Source organism: Mus musculus, chromosome 9 (assembly GCF_000001635.26).
Source record: "Mus musculus strain C57BL/6J chromosome 9, GRCm38.p6 C57BL/6J".
Taxonomy (NCBI): domain Eukaryota; kingdom Metazoa; phylum Chordata; class Mammalia; order Rodentia; family Muridae; genus Mus; species Mus musculus.
In genome coordinates this window covers 105,521,942-105,546,618 of record NC_000075.6, presented here as the reverse complement: position 1 = coordinate 105,546,618, position 24,677 = coordinate 105,521,942, and the positions used below count along the sequence as shown (strand labels likewise).

Below are 24,677 nucleotides of genomic sequence, written 5' to 3'. Positions count from 1 at the left end.
TGTGAGAGCTGCTGGATGCAAGACTTAGTATTTTTGTTTGTTTGTTTGTTTGTTTGTTTGTGTTTTTAATTTTTTATTAGGTATTTTCCTCATTTACATTTCCAATGCTATCCCAAAAGTCCCCCATATCCTCCCCCCCACTCCCCTACCCACCCACTCCCCCTTTTTGGCCCTGGCGTTCCCCTGTACTGGGGCATATAAAGTTTGCAAGTCCAATGGGCCTCTCTTTCCAGTGATGGCCGACTAGGCCATCTTTTGATACATATGCAGCTAGAGTCAAGAGCTCCAGGGTACTGGTTAGTTCATATTGTTGTTCCACCTATAGGGTTGCAGTTCCCTTTAGCTCCTTGGGTACTTTCTCTAGCTCCTCCATTGGGGGCCCTGTGATCCATCCAATAGCTGAATGTGAACATCCAAAGACTTAGTTTTCAAGGTAAGGCAAATGCTCTGGAATTAGATAATGTTGAGGTCACGCTGTGAATCCACTAAAAATTGCCAAAATGTGGACTTATGAATGTTGAGATGATGAATCTTACATCACATAGATTTTGTCTTAATTTTTTAAAGATTTATTTATTTATATATATATGAGTACACTGTTGCGTCTTCAGACACACCAGAAGAGGGCATTGAATCCCATTACAGATGGTTGTGAGCCACCTTGTGGTTGCTGGAAATTGAACTCATGACCTCTGGAAGAGTAGTGAGTGCTCTTAACCACTGAGCCATCTCTCCAGCCCCTTCTTGTCTTAATTTTTTAAAAGCAAACTTTGTCATTGAAAAGTAACACTGGCCACTCTCCACTACTGGCGGTTCCTTAGGCTCTGTGAGGAATGGCCAGTGGACGAGACCAAGTGGCCGGGACTTGGGCGCTTACCTGCGGCAGCGGGTAGTGCAGGCCTTCCGGGAGGGAGAGAACACCCAGATTACAGAACCCGAGGCCTGTGATCAGATGTACGTGACCTTAGCACGACTGCATTCAAACTACTACAAGCACAAGTACCCTCGCCCCAGAGCCACCAGCTTCAGTGGCCTGTCCGTGGAAGAGTACCAGCTGATCCTGTCCACAGGTACTTTGGAAGAGTTCCAAGAGATGAATAAGAAACTGCAGGAGAAGTTTGCACCCACCAGGCCCGAGGAGAAGTACAAGGCCTGGACTCGGGTCCTGTCCCGCCCACGGACCTGACTGTGGGGTCTGATGCTCATCAATAAAACTGCCCGGTTTCTTCCAAAAGAAAAAGGGAAAAGAAAAGAAAAGAAAAGCAACCCTGTTCTGTAGAAGGAGTGTGAGCCAGAGACCCAGACTAGTGTTTCTCTTCAGCAACCAAGATGCTCGTGAGCAGCACCAGAGAAGGCCCTTGAGGTGCTGCTGTAATTGTTCCACATACTTAAGGGCCAGCTTCCTAGGCTCAGCTTAGTGGGACTTTAGGCAACTTTGCTAGAATGTATTCAAATCTAAACAAAGAGTCAAAAAAAAAATGTGAGTGGAGATTGAAGACCACAAAAGAGCCAACCAAAGAACTTGGTGGAAAAAAAAATGAAAAGTTTCTTAGGAGACACATTTATTATATTCATGATTGCCAGGCTGAATTGAGAGGGCAATAAATCACCCGTTCTGACTGCATTTAATATCTCTCCTGTGCTTTCTCTCTGTCATCCTCTTCCTCCCCCTTTAATCAAAAGCCTGACTGTCAGGGCAAATAGGAATTCTGAGAGTTAATAAAGCGACATCTTCTAGGCCTTCCAAGGACGCAGCCTGAAGCTAGCTTCTGTGAAGGCGGTTTATCAGATGGTGGGCTTAGAGGTGATGAGGATCCTGGAGACGTGCCATGCCCACCTCTATCAAGAGTTTATTAATCTTCAGGTTTGGGAAAGGTTCCTATGAAAAGAACCTAGGTTTGGTTTGGACAAACCATGCACAGCCAAGAAATGAAAGGACAGAGAAAGATCTACAGCCTGCATCAGCATAAAAGCTACCCAGTGGGCAGGGCGCTGGACTCCTGGGTCCCAGCTCTTAGGAGACATTCCAAACCATTTCCAAAACACACCACACCCCAGATGGAAATGGATCACCATAGCTACAGACTGAAGGAGTCCATGTGTTCCCACAGATGGCTGCTAGAAAGTGAGTTTGCTTATCAATGTAGAAGTCAGGAAGGAAAGAGCAAAGAGTGGAGCAGTCATAATCTTTTAAAATATTTAATTTCTTACACTTTTCTCTGTTCGCGTACGTAAGTCAAAAGGACCACTTGCAAGTCGGTTCTCTCATGTGGCTCCCAGGGGTTAATTAACTCATTAATCAGGCTTGATGGCAAATACATTCATATGCTGAGCCATCCCATTGGCCGGGAATGGCACAATTTAGTCAAGGCTTGTTCAGGGTCTCACATGAATAGACCAAGTTAAAAAAAAATCTAGAGACACTGAGTTCTTTGTAAATCTTTATCCAATCCCAACAATCCTGACTGAGCTTGAACTCACAGAGATCTACGTGCCTTTGCCTCTGTTGTGCTGAGGTTGTCAATAGCTTTTGTGTCAGCTCTTCTGACAATCTCTCTGCCCTAAGGTCATAGTCTTTAGCGTTCCTACTTCTATGTACCACTTCTCTTCCCTACTTCTATGAACCACTCTATGGAAAAACAGCAAGTCCTCCCTGAAAACATGTGCAAGTGTGTTCAAAGCAACATTATTTACATTAATTAAAACGTAAACTGATTAGACATTTATTGACTGGATAATGATGTGCACAAGGGTTGACTCTACAGGCCTGGTTTACTCAGAACCTCTATAGTCCCAAGGTTTTCAGTATCGAGTCTTGTCCTGATTCCTGGGAAGAGATGGCTGACCTTTGGATTATCCCACCTTTGTATGCCTAAAGCCTTGTGCTATGACAGCAGTTCAGATCAAGAGGTGGAATCTTAGCAAAAGCCCGAGGCTTAGGTCACTGTGTCCCTCTGACCTGACTGGAGGCTGAGTAATTGTCTGACATACTGGTAACGTGTGACCAAATGCCTAAATGCCAATGCATATCCAGACAGTTTAGGTGAGCTTCCCTGCTTGGCAACAACATATGACATGTGTTGACATGTGTCATTGCTGGAAGGATACAGAATTGGCTGTGCTACTTTTCCTGTTAGAGACAGCTTCTAGTTCCCCCAGAATCAACCTATGCTGATTAGAATATGTATCTTTTCATGGAAATAAAACATAAGCATGAGCAGAACAGTTTTCCTGAGTTCTTTGAGTCTTTCTAGGGTATCACTGAACCTGGGGGTGCTCTCGAGGACCCCAATACAAATGCAGATTTGTATCTAGATATGTATATAGAAATGCCTGTATACACTGTGGTGGCTATTCCTGGTTGTCAGCTTGACTACATCTGGAATGAACTACAATCCAGAAATGGAGGGCACACCTGTGATCCAGATCTTGAGGCTGGAAAATGGGTTTTTGACCTGGATCTTGACATGGAGATCTTGAGGCATAGTAGCCATGAAAATCTTAAGCCCATGCAAGGTAGTTCATGCTAGGAGACTGAGGCAGGCAGATCTCGGAGTCCCAGATCCAGGCATGGTGGTACACACCTTTAATCTGGGCCACACCTTCTGCTGGAGGCCCACCTAAGGACATAGAAAGATTCACTCTTCTTTGACTGCTTGCACTTACTAGCCAGCACATCTGTTGGAACCTACTTCTACAGAAGACCAGCTAAAACAACTAGCCTCGTAGGACTGAGCAACTACTAAATTCTTGGACTTCCCATCCACAGCTGCCCATTGTTGAATTAGTTGGACTACAGACTGTAAATCATTACAATAAATAAAATATAAGAACTAAGAATTATAATAAGGGAGAGGCTTTTCTTTCTCTCAGCAATAAAGATGGGAGCTTCTTTTTCCTGCTTCATCCAGAATGAGTAAGTTTTTTTTCTGCATTGGAGCTTGCTCATTGAAGCTTCTGTTCCATCCACCAAATGAATATATGTATATGTCTGTTTGTCTCTATATATGTATATATATATATATATATATACATACATACATGTGTAGGTGTAGGTGTGTATATGTAAGTATGCATGGACACTTACAGAGTCATTGAGAATGGTGGTCAGGCCTGACCAGAGTGTGTGTCTGTATGAGTGTGTGTGTGTGTGTGTATATCTGTGCCTATAGCCTGTGTAAAAGATCTTCTCTTCTCTTCTCTTCTCTTCTCTTCTCTTCTCTTCTCTTCTCTTCTCTTCTCTTCTCTTCTCTTCTCTTCTCTTCTCTTCTCTTCTCTTCTCTTCTCTTCTCTTCTCTTCTCTTCTCTCTGGTTCATGAAGAACTAACAAGTTTTCAGAGCCAGGGAGAAAGATGCCCTACCAATTAACTGTCTTTTCTTCTTTATCCCCTGCTGCTGAGCAGCAGGAGTTAATTACCAGAAGCCAACGGCTTTTGGTTTTAGAATAGCATAGAGTTATAGACAGAAGAATTACCAAACATAAATAAACTTTGACATCATTGCTGACTCCATACCCCATCAACTACCTTCCTCAAAGAACTGGTGCCAAGCTGGACACTGGCATTGCAATGTCTGTAGTAAGAGACAGGTTCTACATCACTGGCAGAAATTATAGATGCCAGGTAGCCAAAACAACGAGACTTGCCATTAAAGATATTTTGTGTGTCGAAATAAAAACAAGAGTCACAAAATGTTTATTGAGATTCAACTGTGTTGTCAGGTACCAAGTTAGAGGCTTCCAGAGAGAAGGAGGAGGAGGAGTATTACAGGAATACAGAAATATTCAACACCTCTCAAGATAGAATTCCAATTATCTTCATTATCTTCCACCTAAACAAAAAAATGCCAGGCAAACCAGAAAGAATAGTCAAACAAAATCCATAATCAGAAAAATAACCAATCTATTGACATTTATAGAGTTGGAATGAAAAGATGACTTTGAAGCAGCTCGAAGTGAGAATTTTAGTTTCTTTAAAGACCCTGTTATAGTATGGGGATATGTTTTTGTTTTAGTCCCAGGTGTGGAATATGGGGCTGCTTCAGATTGTCCACAGCAGTTGACTATGATTTGTCTCATGCTCTGGCAGGGGCATGATTTTTGCCAGCTGCAGATAGTTTACATTTGGAATTCTGGGAACTCTTGAGAGGTTATATAAAAATGCCAGAGCCCTGAGAGGCTGTGGCAGCTGCTGCTCCCCTGCTGCTGCTGGTTGCTGTTGTTGTGGCCCGTTGAGTGGTTGGTCATGAGCAAAAGAAATCGGCTATCCTGATGGCAAAGGTCATACTTACCCCAAAGATTGTGACGTCCCTAACCAGCAGGAAGTAGCCTAACAAAACTGATGCCCCCTTTCCCTTCTATCCTTTCTCTCCTACCTAGTGTTGAGGGCTGGAAGGAAGGAGAAGGTGGGTAGGTAAAAGAACCCAATATAGTAGTCAAAAGGCTGGTTATAGCAGCTTTTATAGCATAACTCTAGTCTGTAAGTTTTAAATGTCGAGCATAAAATGAAAATCATAACAAAAGAGCCAAGCTGGACCCCTAGAGACAGAAATCAAAACGACTGAGATGGAAAAAAGCCTGGCAGAGGAAGATTGCTGAGTTGAAAATAAAACAAGAGGATACAAAATGGACAGAAGAATTAAAAATTCCGCTGTGGGAAAACATCAAGCAACATAATAACGCTTGCTGCTGGCAACTCCAAAAGAAGAGGATGAGATAAACGTCCCTTTTTGGTGAAAACCATAAATATGCAAAATCCATAGATGATGAAAGCCTTAAATAGACAAATCCAAGTCTGATGAATAATGAATACAAGAATGTGAAATAAGACACATAATCAAACCCTAAGCCGGTGCTGAGGGCTGGTGTTGAGGGTGGGGGTAGGGGTAGGGTAGGGCCGGTAGGATACTTACCCAGCATACAGAGACTCCTGGCTTCAACTCCCAACACCACACACTGGGCATGTAATCCCTGTGCTCAGAGGGTGGAGGTGGGAGGATCAGAGTTCAAGGCCAGCCTCAGCTACATATGACTTTGGGGCAACCTGGACTACATGAGACACTGTTTTAAAAACAACAAGAGATTGCCAAAGAGAAAAGTCGTAAATGATTGGAGTGGAGGAAGTCTTCTAAACTCACTGGACAGATCTGGGACTGTATCTGGGCATACATTTTTTGTTATATTTTTTGGTGTTTTTTATAAGCATACAGTCTAGAAAGATTCAAAAAGAGAAGTTAGAAGGCAAGGAGACAAACAGGAGGGGTTTTATTGTTTGCCAGTGAGGCCGAACTTGGCAGATCTGAACTACAGGCTGTGAAGTAGCAATGGAAAACAGATATTTAAGAATTAAAATTAACATAAGTTAGAAATTGTATGTGACTAGTATACTCTTATGGGAGACTGGTTGATAATATTAAGAGTCATTGATTTAAAAGATAATGATTTAATTTCAAACATGCTGACTCTAGGATACATACAGTTTCTCCATGTAAACCTGGGCAAGATGTCTAACATGCAGTTACAGGTTTAAGAGCCACTAACACATAGACTCAATGTGTTAAAGTCCCCTTGCATTCTTAGGACATTATTACTTTTATTTTATAATTTATTATTTTAATGTTTTTAAGGCAGGGCCTCATGTAGCCCAAGGTAGCTTCAAACTCTTTAAATAACTAAAGTTGGCCTTGACAAAAAAAGTCGATCCTCTCACATCAGCCTCTAGAGTACTGAGATTATAAGGCATACATACATACCACTGTGCCCAGACAGTATTATCTTTAATATTCTCAAAAAAAAATTACCCTGGATTCTGATTCCATGTATATGCACACCATGAAACATTCCAGTGCAAAGTAGGGAGAGACTAGACCCCAGACTCCTGGGAAGAGCAGTGCTGACTAACTAGTAGTCTTTTACCAACTGGGATCAGAGGGGGGCCGGGAGGCCAGGGGTCCTCTGAGAGGCTGCCATGTAAGTACCTGGGAGAGGTGACCAGGATGAGTAGGTGGGGACTGGGGCCAAACCGCACAGTAGCCTCACTTTCTACTGCTGAAACCAACAGCCACACTGAAGCATAGGTGCTGGGCTGGGTCTGGAGAGCAGGAAGCAAATGTGAAATTGGAAGGCACGAGCCCCTTCCTAGTCTTTCAAGCTCACAACCGCCTTCCATTGGAAAGCCTAACGGGAAACAGCTGGCAAATCAAAAGTGAGTTTTCAAATCCCTCCATCACTGAGTGTAGAAGGGCAAGTTCGGAGTTGAGAGCCAACAGCACAGCGTTGGTACCCACACATCCGGGAGAGAGGGTGCGTAGACACTTTATTGCTCTCATTGCTCAGAGCAGGAATTGTCAGTCCAAGCCAACATCTGCTATGTTTGGGGGCTTTCATGAGACAGAGTTTTGCTCTGTATCTCAGGCTAGCTTTAAACTGCCGATGATCCTCTCTCTCCAGCAGTCGTTGTAGGCATTGAACCATCAACCATCAGCGTGCCAACAACCATCAGTTCCCAGGCCTGCTTAGTGGTCATTTGAAGCTGCTTGTGTTTTCCAGAGCAAGAATAAAGCCTGGCTTCTTCGTGTGACTCTCTTCTTTTCTGGGGATAAGATACACTCTGCATTTGAGGACAGACAGAGACCCTAAGCTAGGACAAGCATGAGGCTGTGTGCTACAAAGTGTTGCTGGGCTTGGGATATGCTTGGTAACCCTCTGAAAGTGCTGGGGACATCTCATGGCCTTTCCCACAAAATTCTCGCTCTCAGGACTGAGCGATTACCCTGTCTGAATGTGAATCATCTCCTATGGCCGTGGTTTTTAACTTGTGGGTCATGACCCCTTTAGGTGGGTCATGCATCAGATATCCTGTATGTCAGATATTTTTGCATTACAGTTCATAAGAGAAGCAAAATTCCAGTTATGAAGTAGCAATGAAATAATTTCATGGGGCCACTACAACATGGGGAACAATCACAGGGATTGCAGCATTTAGGAAGGCTGAGAACCACTGCTCTATTTTGAACACCCAGTCCCCAGATACAAGGTTTTGGAATTTTCAGGGGGTGGAGCCTTCGTGGGGGCTGTGTATCACAGGAAGCCTGCCTGGAGGTCTTAAAGATCTGTCTTCTCAGGCCCTTACAGATAGATAGGTCCTGCTTCCTGGCCACAGCCTGCTGCTGGCTGCAGAGGCTCTCTTACCAGTCTCCTTGTGCCTCTCTAGCCAAGACAGCCTTTACACCATTTTACATCTTCAGCCAGAAGAAACTCTTCTTTCTTTAAGCTGTTTTGGTCAGCTATTCTGTTATCCTAACAGGAAAAGTAGTTAATACAGATGTGATTAGGCTATTACAAAGCAAGCTCTCCCGCCTCCACTTCCCCTCCCCCACCCCCTCCTGACTTGGCCTTTTTCACACTCTGGCCTGCTAACCATGAATCAAAGCAGCATGAAGCCTTTACCAAACGTTCCATTTATTTAGACTTCAGAACAATGAGCCAAAAGGTACAGCTTCCCAATGTTGTAGACATATTGAATAAATCTCCTTTTTCTGTTTCCTCTGTTAGTTTGCCTTAATTGGCTCATCAAAGATGGGTGGCCAAACTTGCCTTGTTGGGACACAGACTGTGACCCCACCAAACCTGGTAACGTAACACGTTTGCTTTTTATAACCGACTCCATGCTGGGTTCTGTTAAAGCAACTGAAAACTGACTAAGACAAACGTGCTCTTTAGTTAACCCATGTTTAAAATTAGCATGTTGAAATTCTTCTTTCCTTAGATGTTCTAGCCAATCTGATGTATATTACATTTCAAATGCTAGTCTCTGCATTACATCTGCCTCTAGTAGCAAGAAACCCAGTCCCAGACAGAGAAACTCAGTGGCGCTTGGTGGTGTTAGCTGCCAAGTGGAGGCACCTGCTGCAAAGCAGCCTCTTTGCAAAACAAAACTAGAAAGCTCCTAATAAGGACAGAAGTGTAAGAAGCCACGCGGGAAAGCTGCTCACCTGCTGTGTGGGGGCGGGGCGCCAGGTTTTAGCCAAGATATACCTGAAGAGAGTCATAAGGAAGGAACAAAGATAAGCAAGAGAACGCATGTGTCTCTCTCTTTGAATGTAGAACTGTAGAAACAACGGACGGGGATTTCCCCAGGTTTCATGCTGGGGAAGGAGAAAGCTGGGGCTCTGCAGCCAACTAGAGTGGGAGCTTGTACCCCCCAAAAGAAATTTCAAACAGTGTCAACCAGGAGCCAGGAGCCTAAAGAATGATGGGTCAGTGATGGGAGGGGCTATGCCCACTTAGTCCCAGCATGCCTCTTGCCTTTCATTCAATCCTAACCCTCATGTCAGGACCCAAAGATGGACTTCAGAGTCACCGGACCACTTTATTTGTTCTCACTGGTTAAATCTCCTCTACTCGTCTCTTTATTGCCACGTTGAAAATGGGTGGCTGGGCCCAGCTTGTTCGGATCGCCAGGCTTGGAGCCTAAAATCTCCAGGAACAAATGCACTCAGGGGAAAGTCCTTGGCGAAGAGGAAATCTTGACGTGCTCTTGAACAGCAGGCTGCTTTCTGGATTTACAGCCCCATAAATGAAGAGGAGCCAACATAAGCTGCCCACTGCTAGTTTAAGCTACTTTGCCAACTCTGAGGCACCCGTGGCAGTAACAGCCCTTTGTTGTCCGACCTGACTCTTTGACCTTGTATTTCCTTCGAACTTGACAAGCTCTGAGTTTAAAACACAGCTTTCATTGTGGAGCACCTCAGAATCACAAGATGTCAGATCTAGACAGAAGCTTGCAGCAGTAGAAATCATAAAGGGATAAAGGGAATGATCTAGCAAAAAATAAATAAATAAATAAAATGTTATAACTATAAACAAAGGCACCAAGAATTGTGTGTGTTATGTCTGAAACAGTATGAAGGGAGGAAAGATATTGTTTGCAATAACCCAAGGAAATAACTTTAAAAAATCTTCACAAGTAACTATGAATTACAATCAGAATTATATTGGAATGCTGAAGGTAGAAACTTAGAAACTTCATTCATTTTGATAAAATGTGTTACACCATTAAATTATACAGGGATTTTTTTTTCAATCTGGAAGACTTAAGCATATTGCACATAAATTCTGAGGTGTTATTATTCAGACTATTATAGAAGTAGAGAGGTAGAGCAAGTTAGATATAAACAGTTGCTGTTCTGGTCTCGGAGCCAACAATGGGTTACTACCAAGGACAACCTGCCTACTCTTTTACTGAGAGTCAACTGGACCTGCTGAAGTCTACCTATGTATTGCTTCTCAGTATTCTGTTTAAAGGCGAACATACAGCATTCATTAATGATCTTGAAGAATTGAAACTGAGCAGGTGTATGTTAAACACCCTTTCGTGGTTATTATATTTACATTTTCCAGTTGAGGACTTTATTCTATTGATTGGCATGCCGACAAGTACTGCATCAGGAAAAGGGTAATGAGGTTGGACTAAACATGTTAGAAGACCATGAACAGGGAGGCAAAAGTGCTCTGTTTATCATGGGAATGAAGAAGACCTTGGTCACATATCTGTTACTCCAGCCACAGTAATCCAGACCTAAAATAGCTCACTAGTGACAAGGACCTTTAAATAGAAAGGAAGACACCATAGCAATCAGCTGTTGTACTTTCCAGCTGGGTTCATTTAATAAGCTATTTGTTTCTACTGTGTGCATTTTGTTTACAGCCAGGAGATACAAAACAGCCATGGAAACAGTAGCACATGATGCTTTAAAAGTTGTGATTTAGGGTCACATGTACTGGATTGGACTTTTAAGTGAATCAGTTATTTCCTATGAGCTTCTAGGCAAATATTCATTTGATGCCTAGGACCAGCCTCAAGTTGGAGGGAGTCCTGAGGAAGGAGTGTTTGGGAGCTGTAGATGAGTGACTTGGAGTCAGTGATGGATGCGAGCTGACAGTTCTGTATTCTGCTCGAGAGCTCTCTTCTCAAGATAGCTCTTTCTTGCAGACCAAAACCCAGTCTTTTATTTTGTACAAGCTACTTCCTTAGGAACTGCATATCAATTCAATAATTTACCCCAGGTCTCCTTTTGATTATCTCACGAATCAGCTCCTTGACTCTAAAGACAAAGCCACATGGCCGAAGCTGCCAAGTTCTGCTGCTTGCTGGAGCTGGAAAAATGGCCTCATTATTCTATTACCTTATCACCAGCTTTCTGTTTTCCAACTCCTTCACTGCCTAAGCTTGGCTGTCCTGAAACTTGCTCTGTAGATCGACCTTGAACTCAGAGATCTGCATGGTTCTGTCTCCTAATGCTATAATTAAAAGCATATACCAGCATGCCTGGACCTGAGCTTTTTTTCACCTAGAACTTGCTCTGTCCCAGGTTAGCCTCAAACTCTGAAATCTGCTTGCTTTTGTCTCCTGGGATTAAAGGTGTGTACCACCATGCCTGGGCCTAAGCTTTTCATGGCTACTATTCCTTAAGATCCAGATCAAAGCCTGTGTCTTCTTGCCTCAAGGTCTGGATCACAAGCGTGCCTTCCATTTCTGGACTATAGTTCATTCCAGATTAAAAAATCCAAATTATTCCTTGTTCAACTGTAACACAAACAGTAAGCTTAGCTGGGTGGGGATCTTGACCTGAGATCACCACGCCCTAAATCTCTTTATCTCCTTCCTTAATATCTTTCTGACAAAGCTGGATCATTAATGCAACTGCCTCTGTTCTTTCAGGTCCTTGAAGCCCCTCATACAATTCATATTGCATTCTTATACTTTGCATAATTGAGAAATCTTGTTTAAAAAAAAAAACAGTTCTTACACTAATTTATATGTTCGTGAACTCATGTTTTCAGAGTTCTTTCCCACAGTCTTAAGAGCTGTCCTGAAGGTCACAGTGTTACCATTTTGCTGAGGAACACTAGACACATTCTCACTTCCTAGAATCATGCTGTTTCTGATTATCATGGACTCATTAACCTTAGCAGGGAGAACATTCCCCAATAACCTTGGCAGGGAGCACATTTCATGAAGGAGGAACATAAAGTAAAATATATACATTATTATGCAAACAAACCTTATGCCTACAGCAACAGTCAGCACCCAAGAAGACCCGTGCCATGACGACTCTGCTCCAGGGGTGGAAATTATGTCACACTATCCCTTCTGAGGCCATGCTGGACCTGGCAATTTAACATGTTCGGTACCTGTTCCTACTTTGCCGGTGGTTACAAGATGGTATAAGTCATCTTAATGCTGTGGCCCTTTAATACAGTTCCTCGTGTTGTAGTGACTCCTGACCGAAAATTATTTCATTGCTACTTCATAACTGTAATTTTGCTACTGTTATGAATCATAATGAAATATCTGATAGTTGATCCCTGTGGGGATGTCAACTCACAGGTAGAGAACCACTGGTATAAATGAAACCCACAAGCAGAGTTTGATACAAAATCAGTCATTGATAGATGATTGCTATTAATATCAAATATGAATATTTAAGAATGATTTAAAATTTAAAAGAATACTTATTTACATGTATGTATGTGGGTACACATACAACATGGTCATGTGTGAAAGTTAGAGGACAGCTTTCTGGTATTGGTTCTCTCCTTCTACCGTGTAGGTCCCAGGGTTTGAACTTAGTGCCTCTGATCTATCTCACCAGCTGTCTTAGTTAGGATTACTATTGTTGCAACACCATAACCAAAAGCAAATTGAGGATGAAGGGTTTATTTGGCTTACACTTCCACATGGTAGTCTATCATTAAAGGAAGTCAGGATGGGAAATCAAACAGGGCTAGAACCCAGAGGCAGGAACCACATTGTAAAAGCCATGGAGGGGTGCTGCTTATTGGCTTGCTCGGCCTGTTTTCTTTTAGAACCCAGGACCACCAGCCCAGTAGTGGCCCCACTCACAATGTGCTGGGCCCTCCCCCATCAATCACTAATTAAGAAAATGCCCTGCAGGCTCGTCTGCAGCCCGATCTAATGGAGACAGTTGAGGTTCCTTCCTTTCAGCTAACTTCAGCTCCGTCTCAGAGTTGACATAAAACTGCCCAGCACCCCACCAAAGAATGATTTAAATATTTATTTGAGCCTTGGGAGCTTACAATCCAGTTTGAAGGCAGACGTTGACATTTCTATAAAAGGAACTGTGTTACAGAAGAAGTTCAGAGGCATTTGGTTCCTGCATGAGTGAAAACTTGCAGAGACTTACAGAGGGCGGGACAGCTGAACGATTAAGAAAAGCCAGCAGTAGATTGCCTTTGGGTACACATGTGTGCGTGTTCTGAAAATGAAGCATGGAGAAACATACCATTTGAAGTGGTCCCACTTGCTGTTGCCTAAACAGTGACCTAAAGAAATTCTCCTGATGGAGTCAGAGATGCCTGGACCTTGGATTGTGACTTTGGAGATAAGAAGGTCAAGAGAAGGCCAAGAAGGGCCAAGAAGGGACAAGGCCACCTACAAGCAGAGGGAAACAGATCCCACCTGCTCCTGGACCTTGATCTCAGACTAACAGCCCCCCTGACTTGCTCAAACAAAGGCATTAAAACCCCCAGGCTGGCGTATTATGTTGCATGATATTCTTAGCAAACAAATGTACAAGCATCTATTTTGTGCTAGTCAATCTCTTCCACACAGTTACTTTATTTGCATATTTATCTTTTCATTTTAATATTTAGTTATTCATCTATTATTGATTTGTTGGTTTTTGAGACAAGGTCTCAACTTTGCAGCCCAAGTTGTCCTAAAACTCACTATGTAGCTCAAATTGGCCTCAAACTCATAGTCCTTTTCCTGTCTCAACCTCCTGAGTATTGGGATTATAGTCACGAGCCACCACACATTACTTATTCACATTGTGGTAGCTTGAATATGTTTGGCCCAGGGAGTGGTGCTATTAAAAGGTATGGCCTTGTTGGAGGAAATGTGTCACTGTGGGTGTGGGCTTTGAAACCCTCCACCTAGCTGCCTGGAAGACAGTCTTCTCCTGTTTGCCATTGGAACATGATGCAGAACTCTCAGTTTCTTCTGTGCCATGTCTGCCTGGATGCTGTCATTCTCCCACCTCGATGATAATGGACTAAACCTCTGAACCTGTAAGCCGGCCCCAATTAAATGTTTTCTTTTATAAGAGCTGCCTTGGCCATGACATCTCTTCATAGCAATGGAAACCCTAACTAAGACACACATCTTAAACAAAAACGTCTTCATTATGAGCTTTTGAGAGATAGGACCTCATTATGTAGCCCAGGTTGTCTGGAATATGTAACCTTACTGCTTTAGCCTCCTAAATTCTGGGAAAGAAAGGTGGATGTGGTCAGAGACAACAGGCAGAAATAAGAAAGGAAGGGAAGAAGGGAGGGAGAGGGAAGGAGGAAGGAAGAAAGAGTGGGAAGGAGGGAGGAAAGAAGGGAGGAAGGAAGGGTGGATGTGTGTGTGCACTGAGGAAGATTCTCTGTTTCTGCCATCTCTTTAAATATGCTGTGTATGTATGTGCATGTGTTTAAATGTGCATGTGTGTACAGAGTATCATGAATGCCAGGCTGGACTCAAACTCACTCTGTAGCCAGGGGTGATCTCAAGCTTCGGACCCTCCCTCTACTTCCCAAGTGTATGGGACACAGGTGTAGGCCACCATGCCTGTTTCTGCACTAGCGGCGTTGGAACCCAGAGCTCAATGCCAGGCCCACATTCTACCTACCTATTGAGTTACATCCTCAGTGGTTTTGGTTATCTGAGATAAGGTCACTTGAGACACTTTAGCCCAGTAGCCCAGTTTAGCCTTCAACTCATAGCAATCCTCCCGCTTCAGCCTTCCCACTAGCTGGGATGTCAGATGTAACCACCAAACCTGAGTGATAATGTCACTCCGTGTTCAACAGACTGGCTTCATGAAGAAGGGACATAGCTCTATCGCAGGAAGAAGCCAAGGGGATCATAGCTCAAACGCACACAGCAGTTTAGAAAACCTCTCCAAGGAAGCATTATTTAAACGGAGGCCAATTGAATGAAAGCAAAAGCAATTGCACCCAAGCAGAAATTAAACAAATGCACACCCCAAGAACCAAGCGAATGTGAGAAAAGATATACTCCATTCTTCTGCAAGGAAATTTCAGTCCCTTCTTTGATGGAGTAAGAAGGGGCGTGGCCCAGGTGCTGCTGCTGCTGCTTCAGCACTTTTAGTATTTTTTAAAACTTCACTGTACATCCTGACCTCTACCCTCCCTCACAAAATCCCTCCCTCACCCCTCCTCCTCTTCTCCTCTGAGAGGGTGGAGGTCCCTGTCGGGCTAGGCACATCCTCTCCTATTGAAGCCAGACAAGGCAGCCCAGTTAGGGGAATGTATTCCACAGACAGGCAACAGCTTTTGGGAGCTATAGCCCCTGCTCCAAGTGTTTCATAAAGGTTCTCAGCCAAGCCTCCTGCTTCTGTATCTCCTTCCAGAATCACTGAGATGCCAATCCCTGAGTCTAGGAGGGTTCTGCTCTACCAACCAACAGCTTCCTTTGAACTTGGCCTCAGGCTTCATCTTATTTCTTCTGCTAGAGAGATGCCATTCAGTGTGTACCCTGGCTTCCACATTTTGTTACTATTTGTGGTCAGTACTGGGGATAAAATGTTCACTGAGCTCAGCAGTTAAGAGCACTTACTGTTCTTGCAGAGGACTTGGGTTCAGTTCCCGGCACCCATATGGTGGCTCACAACTGCCTATAACTCCAGATCTAAGGCATCCAACACCCCAACACCCTCTTCTGACCTTCAAAGCCTCTGGCTCACACACACACACACACACACACACACACACACACACACACACACTCACATACATATAAAATGGAGAATAAAATAAATAAAATGGAGGTGAATGTAGTTGCTGGGATACATGTATCAGTGGAAATAGGTCAAAGATAAATAAGTAAGCTAATTAATTTAGTAAGTGAGCATTAGAAAAATAACAAATACAATAGAGAAAAAAAAAACTCGAGTGTTGGGGAAACGCATGTAACCAGGGCTTTAAGGTGGAAGCTTCAAAAGAGAGATGTAATTGACTTTGTATTAAGAAAGAAAGAAATGAGGCTCTTGACAATCAAAGTGAGGTGCGTGGGACACCCACATCACTACAGAACGTGTTATAAATAAAGATTCTTGGGCTCTAACTTGCGACCTACCAGGTAAAAGAGTGCATTTGAGAGGCTAAGAAGTATTATACTAGAATCCTGTGCAGTTCCAAACGCTTTGACAGATAACACATTTTACAACTCTCGAATCTCTTATCTCATCTGTTTAAAAAAGTTAATGATTGGGATGGGACTGAGGCTTAGTGGTAGAGTGTTTGCCAGGCATGTGCAAGGTCCCGGTTCCATCTCCAGTACTGTGAAAGAAAATAACATTCCTGGTACGAGTTATAGATAGTAAAGAACACTTAATGAAGGGACTATTGTAATAGGACATTGTAATTGGGGAGAGAGGCTTGGCTCCAGTCCAAATACAATAAGGATCGGTAGAGAGGTAATCAAAGATCAGGTCCAATATCAGTGAGTGGAAAATCACCAAGAGGAAACATCACGTCTAGAGGGTTCTTTGTTAGACAGACTCAATTGGATTTTTGCGGAAGGCAGTCTGGGTGATATTGAGGGCAAAGGATAAGGAATTTAATAAGGCATCAAAAGAGAGACATGGTTTTTGCTGAAATGACCCAGCAGAATTCTTGGTAAAAGTGCACTAAGCAGGCCAAGAAGAGAGCCCACAGTTGGGGGTCTATTAAAAAAAAAAGCAAACAAACAAAAATAAAGGCCTCAGAGGAACCTGCCTTTGGATAGACATATTGTCAGCTGGAGGTCAGGAAATGAAATGAATAGAGAAACAAGGAAATCATTTCATGAGCGATATTTTCAGTCCAGGCTAGATTTGAGCTCAGACTCTTCCTTTCTTAGGCGCCCAAGCTTTACGATTGCAGGTGAGTGCCCTTAAAAGACATTAAACTCTAGGACTCAAGTGGAGAATCTGGGCTAGAAATACTATTCAGACATCATCGTCCAAAGGATTTTGTGCGTGGGGCAACATGTGCCAAGTGAGAAACTCAGTGTAAAGTCTTCGGGCTGCGCTGAGAATTCAGGATCGAAGAGGATCCTGGGAGATGTAGTTGAAGAGCTAAGACTTCATGAGTGGGCATGTCCCTGGGCCAGCAGCTTATGACACTACAGTGGGATAGAGAGTAGAGAGAATCAAAAGGCAGAAGCCTGGAAGAAGCTTTGGGCCTTGAGACTCTTGAGTCCTCCCTTGGGAAAGGGAGCCTTACTAGGCTGTAACAAATGTGACAGGTACAGTGTCAGGGTTTGAACAGGAAAGAGAATAGTGGGCACTTCTAGCAACTGGCAAGCATTTGCTTGAAACTACATAGACATAACCCATGGCTCCCAGAAGTACTGGGCTTGCAGTTTGTAGAAGAAAGACCTGTATGCATCTATGAAGTCACAAACTGGTATAATTTGGGTTATCATGATTATAACCAGTCTGGATTCTGGAACCAGGACATGAGAAAACTCAAGGTGATCACATGCAAATTTTACACTGTGTGTATAATCATTATGTGCAGTTAGTCACAGGTTCCTCTGACAAGTCTGTTGATTGCAAAGGAAGTCTGATGAACAACAGACAAGACGCAGTCACTGGCCCCAAGGCAGGTTGGGAAGAGATCTCCAGCCTCCAGGGGGCTAAGGACCAGTAAAACAGGTCTTCGTAGGAAGCTGATAAGTAGGATCAAGTCCTAGGGTATCTTCGTGTCCAGGCAGAGTCTCATCTTCTCAGTCATATGAGTAACCTGAGAGTCTTAGAAAGCTGTGAAGTCTGATTTAGTAGATTGGGAAAAGGGCCTGAAATCTTGTAGTTCTAACGAGTTCCAGGATCAGGGGACACTGGTACTGCAGGTCCATGGGCTGACGGAGTAGCAAGGCTTTAGGAAACATGAAATATGTCTTTTGGGGGAAATGAATATCTATATCTATCTATCTATCTATATTATTATTATTATTATTATTATTGTTTTAAAATCTAATGTGTGTGAGTGTCTTAGGGTTTCTATTGCTGTGAAGAGACACCCTGACTAAGGCAACTCTTATAAAGGAAGATATTTAATTGGAGCTCACTTACAGTTTCAGAGGTTTAGTCATGGTGGGAAGCATGGCAGCATCCAGAAGAGATGGTGCTGGAGAAGGAGCCAAGAGTTCTACATCTTGATCCCTGGGCAGTAGAAGGGGATTGTGTGCCACACTGGGTATAGCTTGAGCACATGAAACCTCAAAGCCTGCCTTTACAGTGATACACTTCTTCCAACAAGGCCACACCTACTCCAACAAGCGATACTCCCTGTGGCCAAGCATTCAAACAGGATTCTAGGGAGGCCATGCGTTTCACACTGCCACAATAAGTGTAAGTTTGTCTGCTGTGGAGACCAGAAGAGCCCTTTGGATTTCTTAGAACTAGAATTGCAGTTGTGAGCCCCCCCTTCCCCCATCCCCTCCATGGATGCAGAGAACAGAACCTTGGTCCTCCCGGAAAAGCAGCCAGTGCTCCTAACCACTGAACCATCTCTCCAGCCCTTTTTTTTTTTTTTTTTTTTTTTTTTGAGAAAGGCTCTCACTATGTAGTTCAGGCTAACCTGTAATTCACTATGATGGTTCCCATTCCTTAGCCTTCTAAGTCTTGGGGTGACAGGGAAATTAATAAATGAGCACAAACACACGTTCCTATCTTTTATACTCAAGATCTCAGCAAGAAAGACTGATTGGCCCGGTGGTGACTATTGCTCATGTTGTCAAGCCTCTGAGTGGTCTGCGCACCAATGTTCATCCTGCTTGTGAGTCAGCCGAGGGAGGCCCTCACAGATGTAGGTAAGAAGATCGGCGTAAAGAACAATTCCTGAGAGAAGTTGTGTGCGTGAAGGAACACAACTTTCTAAGATCTGCTGTAACAAACAACTTCTCTACTCCATATTGCACACATGCCACGTTTCAGATGAAATATTCTGCCGCTTCCTCCCGCCTCCTGTAGCCTCACCTTCAACTGAGGCTGAAGATAAGAACTCGAGGCCTGGCCTCCCCAAGGCAAGTCCCTGAGGATCCTTTTGAAAAACCTTGTTCTCTGATCACTTGACTTCCACCTGGGGCAGTAGAATTCGAGAAACGGGGAAGATGGCAGCGGAGGTGTCGTGGTTTTAATCCTGATGGTCTTCACCTGCTGAAGCTGGCGAAGCCTGATCACACATCGGCTTCCATTTATATCCCTAGCTTCCAAGCCAAAGGCAGTAGATGGGAACATTCTCTGCCCCCCACTGACCAATTCACGGCATCATCCGCAGGAGACAAAATGACTAACTTTAGATATTAACTATTATTTCTAAAACCACAGTATGGGTTTTCATCCAGGATGGTAGGTAGTATGGACACCAGTTTGAAGATGGTCCTAGAGTTGAGCCATTTTCTTTGACCTGAAGGGCTTCTTTCCTCTTCTTCTGGGCTGGTGCTGAGTCTCCTGAAAGAGCAGAGCATGAGAAGGAGATGAGACGAAGGCTGTGCAGCTCCACGGATGTGCTCTGAAGTCCTTCTCAAACAGTAAGCTTTCTAGTGGCTCACCGTGTTTCTTTGCTTGCAGTTAAATCACTGATGTACAGGTGGTAGAGTGTCCACCTAAAAGCAGCCACACTAAAGACAGAGGTAGGCAGATTATGCCTAGGGATGGCTTGTAGAGGGCTGTGGATCTGAGAAGCCCTGGGTTAGACTTCCTTCCCTAACTCGGGAGGGCGAGGACCTTTGGTAGAAGGAGAGAAGCAGAGCTGTGTGCAGCGATTGATGGTTGATCTCTCTGTGTTAGTGCCTGAGCTGATAGGGTCACAGCAACACGATAAGAGGAACCAAGTGAGAGTTTGAGAGCAATCTGATATCAAGTCAAGACACACTAGAAAGGACAGGAGTTAATGGGATGCCCGTGTGAAACCTGATAACTGCAGGGGAAGCGGTTATAGGAGATGGGCTTTGGTTTGGGGGAACACACCAACACTGGGAAATGCATTTACAAATGTGTGTTGGACGAAAGCTCTCAAAGGGCTCCAACTATGTGGGAGCCCCCATCCCTTTACATCTGCATTCCTAGCAGCATCAGCACTTCCAGAAACATCAGAGGGCAAAGCTGGCTGTTTACCCCAGGCTTGACTGGATTAGAAACTCAGAGCCCTCACAGATGTGCCAACAAACAAACCATCCAGGTGATTCTCATAGATGTTCATCTTTGGCTCCAAACCAGTGGTTCTCAACCTTCCTAATGCTGTGACCCGTTATACAGTTCCACATGTGGCGGTGACCCCCAACCATACAATTATTTTTGTTGCTACTTCATAACTGTAATTTTGCCGTTGTTATGAACTATAATGTAAATATTTTTGGAGATATAGGTTTGCCAGAGGGATCAAAACCCACAGGCTGATAACTACTGTACTTACGCTCTGCAGGAAAGATATCTTTCCTAAACACAAGACAGTGGTCTCATCGGAGGACTGTTACATCCGGGACATTAACACACAAAACTAGCAAGCTAAAGCACCGGAGATTATTCAGCTTAGAGAACGACTGGATGTGTGGAATTTTCTGAGTTGTGGCTAAAATGAGGAATGTCCAGGGCTTCTCTCTGTGGCGTTTGGGAAAGTAAAAATGCCCTGTGTTTAGTTATATGTGATCATCCCCTCTACGGTGTGGACTCTAAGAAAATGTCCTGTGTAGTTTCAGATGGACTTTAATCTCGCTGTGAGGTGGAATCTGACACTGTATTAACTTGTCTTGATGAGCAGGGTTAAATGTCTCCCATTCCCCTCTCCTGATCTCATTTAACACTGCCCTTGAAGAGAGAGAGAGAGAGAGGCCAGATTAAACCAGTATCTGCAGAGCAGGGGGTGGGGGGGTGGGGATGAGAGAGATTTCACAGTACAATTTATAATGAAAAATGGCTTCGGTGTTCTGGGCTAGCAGCTTCTCCATCATTCTGCCTGCCTGCCTGCTTGTCACTCTATTTCTAGATTGGATTAATTCCCAGAGAGCGGAGTCATTTTCCTGATGGAATCTCTCAGCACCGATTGGAAGGAAAGGGAGATTAGTGAGGTTTTAGGTTTTGTCTTGATGCAGTTTAGAAAAAAAAATATCAGAGTATTTTTCTGTTGTCCTTTTCTGATCCCCACCCTGGATTTAACCCCTGGGTTCTCGTCTTCTCCCTTGGCCTCTCTCTTTTAATAAGTGTGCGGCTGGGTGCATTGACAGAGGACCTAGCTGTGCAGAACACATGGTAGAAGCTTCACCAACTCACATTTTCATCCCATCTTCTCTAACACTGGAAAGGAGAAAAGTAAACTAGATCTTGCCTCCGCACCTTGCCACTGTTTCGCCTTTCAGTGTGGCTTTTCTAGTGAAAAACAAAAACAAAAACAAACTAGGGGTTTAATCTATTTATTAAAAAAGCTGCCGATTCTTAGAAATTAAAGAGAACATCTGACTGCCCTCTCACAGGGCTGCAGCTTTAGTCCATGACTTTTCTAGCTATTTGGTTCCTACAGAGTAGACAACAAGGGGTGGGGGTGAGCCGTACACAGTAGCAGCTGGCTGCCCTTATCCCCTACTGTGCTGCTGGGCAGGAGGCAGGGGCCTTTTGGTTCTTGCAGATGTGTGTTGTAGTCACGAGGACTGGTCAGCTGCCTTTCACCAATACAACTGGGTCCCAGTAGCAATCAAAACTGGCACCCGTGAAGGCCACATCGCCAGAGAAGTCCACACCAGAAACAGGTGCTGGTTCTGACTCCCATCTGAGAATAGGGGTGCGCAAGAATCCTCCCTTGCGTTTGTGTTAGCGTGAATTGCGCTGGGAGCAGAATGCCTGTACTTATAGACAGAAGCTCTCTGTGAATCTTAGCATCAAGAAAGCTTTAAAAGCTATGGAAATCGAGCATGGTGTCACACACGCGTGATCTCAGCTACACTGGAGGCTGAGAGAGGAGAATCAGGAGGTCGAGACCATCCTGGGCCATTTCCCACAATGCCGTCTCAAAGTAAACGTTTTAAGAAGGGCAGGGAAAGAGGCTCAGTGGCAGGCAGACACTTGCCTGGTATGTGTGAAGCTCTGCGTTTGATTCCCACAGCAACAAAGAGAAGCACATATTTTGTTTATAGAAGACTCAGGATAAAAAATGTTATGTTTTTTTTTCATAAGTATGCATCTGGTCTTAAATCTAATTGTTCTCATGTGTAAATTCCTACCAGTCTACACGTGTTTTTCTCTTTAACAACTCCATAGGTTTTGATTGTTAGTACATTTCTGGGTGTGGGTTAAGAGGCTGAACAGTGTACTGGTTGGCCAGGGAGGCTCAGGGGGAAGGCTGATCTGGTTAAAAGCCCTTCCCCTTTGCTTTGTAGCTGTGTGGACTTACAACATTTTTTTTTTTTAATCTTCTTTGGACCTTCCTTTTAGGCCCAGAGAATTACACTGACACAGAACAAATAATTTAGTGTTAAGTACAAAGGCCAAATACATTGTTCCCTATGATTTATACTCGTTATTACTTAAATACCTAAAGGATTCTTGGTTACATTTGTTTCACCCATTTACTTATTTATTTCCTTCCCCCACTCCCAGCACTGGGAACTGTGCCCAGGGCCCTGCTTTACCATGAAGCTCCTCAATGTCTATTTTATATTTTCTGCTCTGTGTTATAATAGAACAGACATTTGTTTGGTGCAGGGTTTTTTTCTTCTCTCTCCTCCCTTCTCTTCTCTTTTTTCATTGCCCTCCTTAGACCTGGAAAAGGTGACCACAGAACAAACCATCTGGTCTACAATGAAGTCTGCTTTGTGCCCATCGTTGGGGAGAGGTTTTGATCAGAAGCCATGCTGAGCAGGCTGTGGGCTTCTGCCCACAATCAAAGCATAAAAGTTCAAATAGTCTAAGAGGAGCTGCAAAGGAGGCAGCTTGTGGATCCCTCAATGAACGTGAACAGAACTTGTCCCTATTATCCCTGGGGCCTTTTCTCTTTCTCGGGCTTTAGGATGGTCTGGGCGTCTGGGCTGGCAAACGGATTGCTTTTCTGGGTCATGAAGTGGCAAAGAGCACGCTGCTTCTCCCCTCCCCTCATTAGAGCCTGTGGTCTAGTCTCCAGACATAGAGGAAGACACCCAGAGCTTCTGTAAGCATACAATGGTGAACCTAGAGAGGAAGCAGGAGAGTGGGGCCTCTGGGGACTCATTCCCAGCAGAAGGAAAGAACTTCTTGGAATTGCCTCCAGGCCCTGATGAGTCTGGAAAATCACCTTGCTCATGGGCCCCGTGCCAGCCTGACAGATGGTCTCCCTGGGTGGCATACGCTGCTTCAGGCTATCAGGTATGTTCCCTGAAGGCAAGTGCCCCACCCAGGAGTGCTAGGTCCTGTCACAAGTCTATGACAGGAGCTTTGCCTACTCCTATTTCCTCTCAACCTCTTCTCTCACTGGAGGGGAGAGAGACTAGCTTTTCTCCTTGAAGCACACCTCTGAGCTACATGGTTTGTCCACCTTAGTTCCCACACAATGGTCCCTTGCTGAAATGGTGTGAGCTACTGAAAGGCTTAAAAGGCCAGGAAAGAACAAAGGCGGGAGGCTGGGGGATGGCTCAGTGGGTGAGAGCATTTGCTGTACCAGAAGAGGGATCAGAATTTGAATCCCTAGCACCTGCATGCGGAGGAGCCTGGCATGGCTGCTTGTTCCTGTAACTACAGCCCTGTGGTGAGCAGATTCAAGAAGATGGCTGGGACTTGCTGGCTTGCCCAGTTAGCTCCAGGTTCACTGAGAGGAGCCATCTCAAGGGAATAAGGCAGAAAGCCTTAGAGCAGGACATTAGTCCTCTAGCCTTATGGGACAGCATGGGTATGTACACTAGTATAAATATGCATGTGTGTGTGTGTGTGTGTGTGTGTGTATGTGTGCACGCGCACATGCACACATACACACACACATACATGCACACACAGTTGGGGTGGAGTGGGGGTAGAAGTGTGGCTCAGGACTTAGACGACAAACCCTGTGACCTCTATAGATCCCAAAGAAAATGAACTTTCAAATGTATAATTTCATATCCTTTAACACAACAGATCTCTTGTTGTGTTCTTCTTTACCCCCCTGCCCCCACCACCCCTTTTTCCTCTTTTGAAGGCATGAATCCTTTTTATAGTAGTTAGAAGTGTGCTTGTAACAGTTCCTCTCACAGATACTCAGGAGAAAGCCTCGGGGAAATTTAATGGTTCTGAGTTCAGCCTGTGGCTTTGCGATAAGGATTCAAGGCAAGAAGCCTTTTAACTCAGAAAAGAATCTGTTTGCAGCCATTGCCCAATAAATGCAAAGTGTCTGGTTACTGGCACGTAGCACAATGCACCACAGAACTCAATGAATGTCCACAGAGCTGGCCAACCCCATAATGTCCATGAAGGGGTGGTGTCTGTGTGTGAGTGTGTGTGTGTGTGTGTGTGATTTGCTTAGTTTTCAAACAGTGCTAGTCTTCTAACAGGGTCCACAGAATCAATACACTCATGGGAACTTGCAGAGACCAGGAAGCCTGCAGGGGTCTGCCCCAAGTCCTCTGCATGTATGTTATGGCTGAGTAGCTCCGGGTTCATGTGGA

At 44.2% G+C, this 24,677-nt stretch overlaps 1 pseudogene; it reads left to right on the top strand.

Moving 5' to 3' along the window:
- On the top strand, positions 791 to 1,231 carry Gm7436 (predicted gene 7436; annotated as a pseudogene).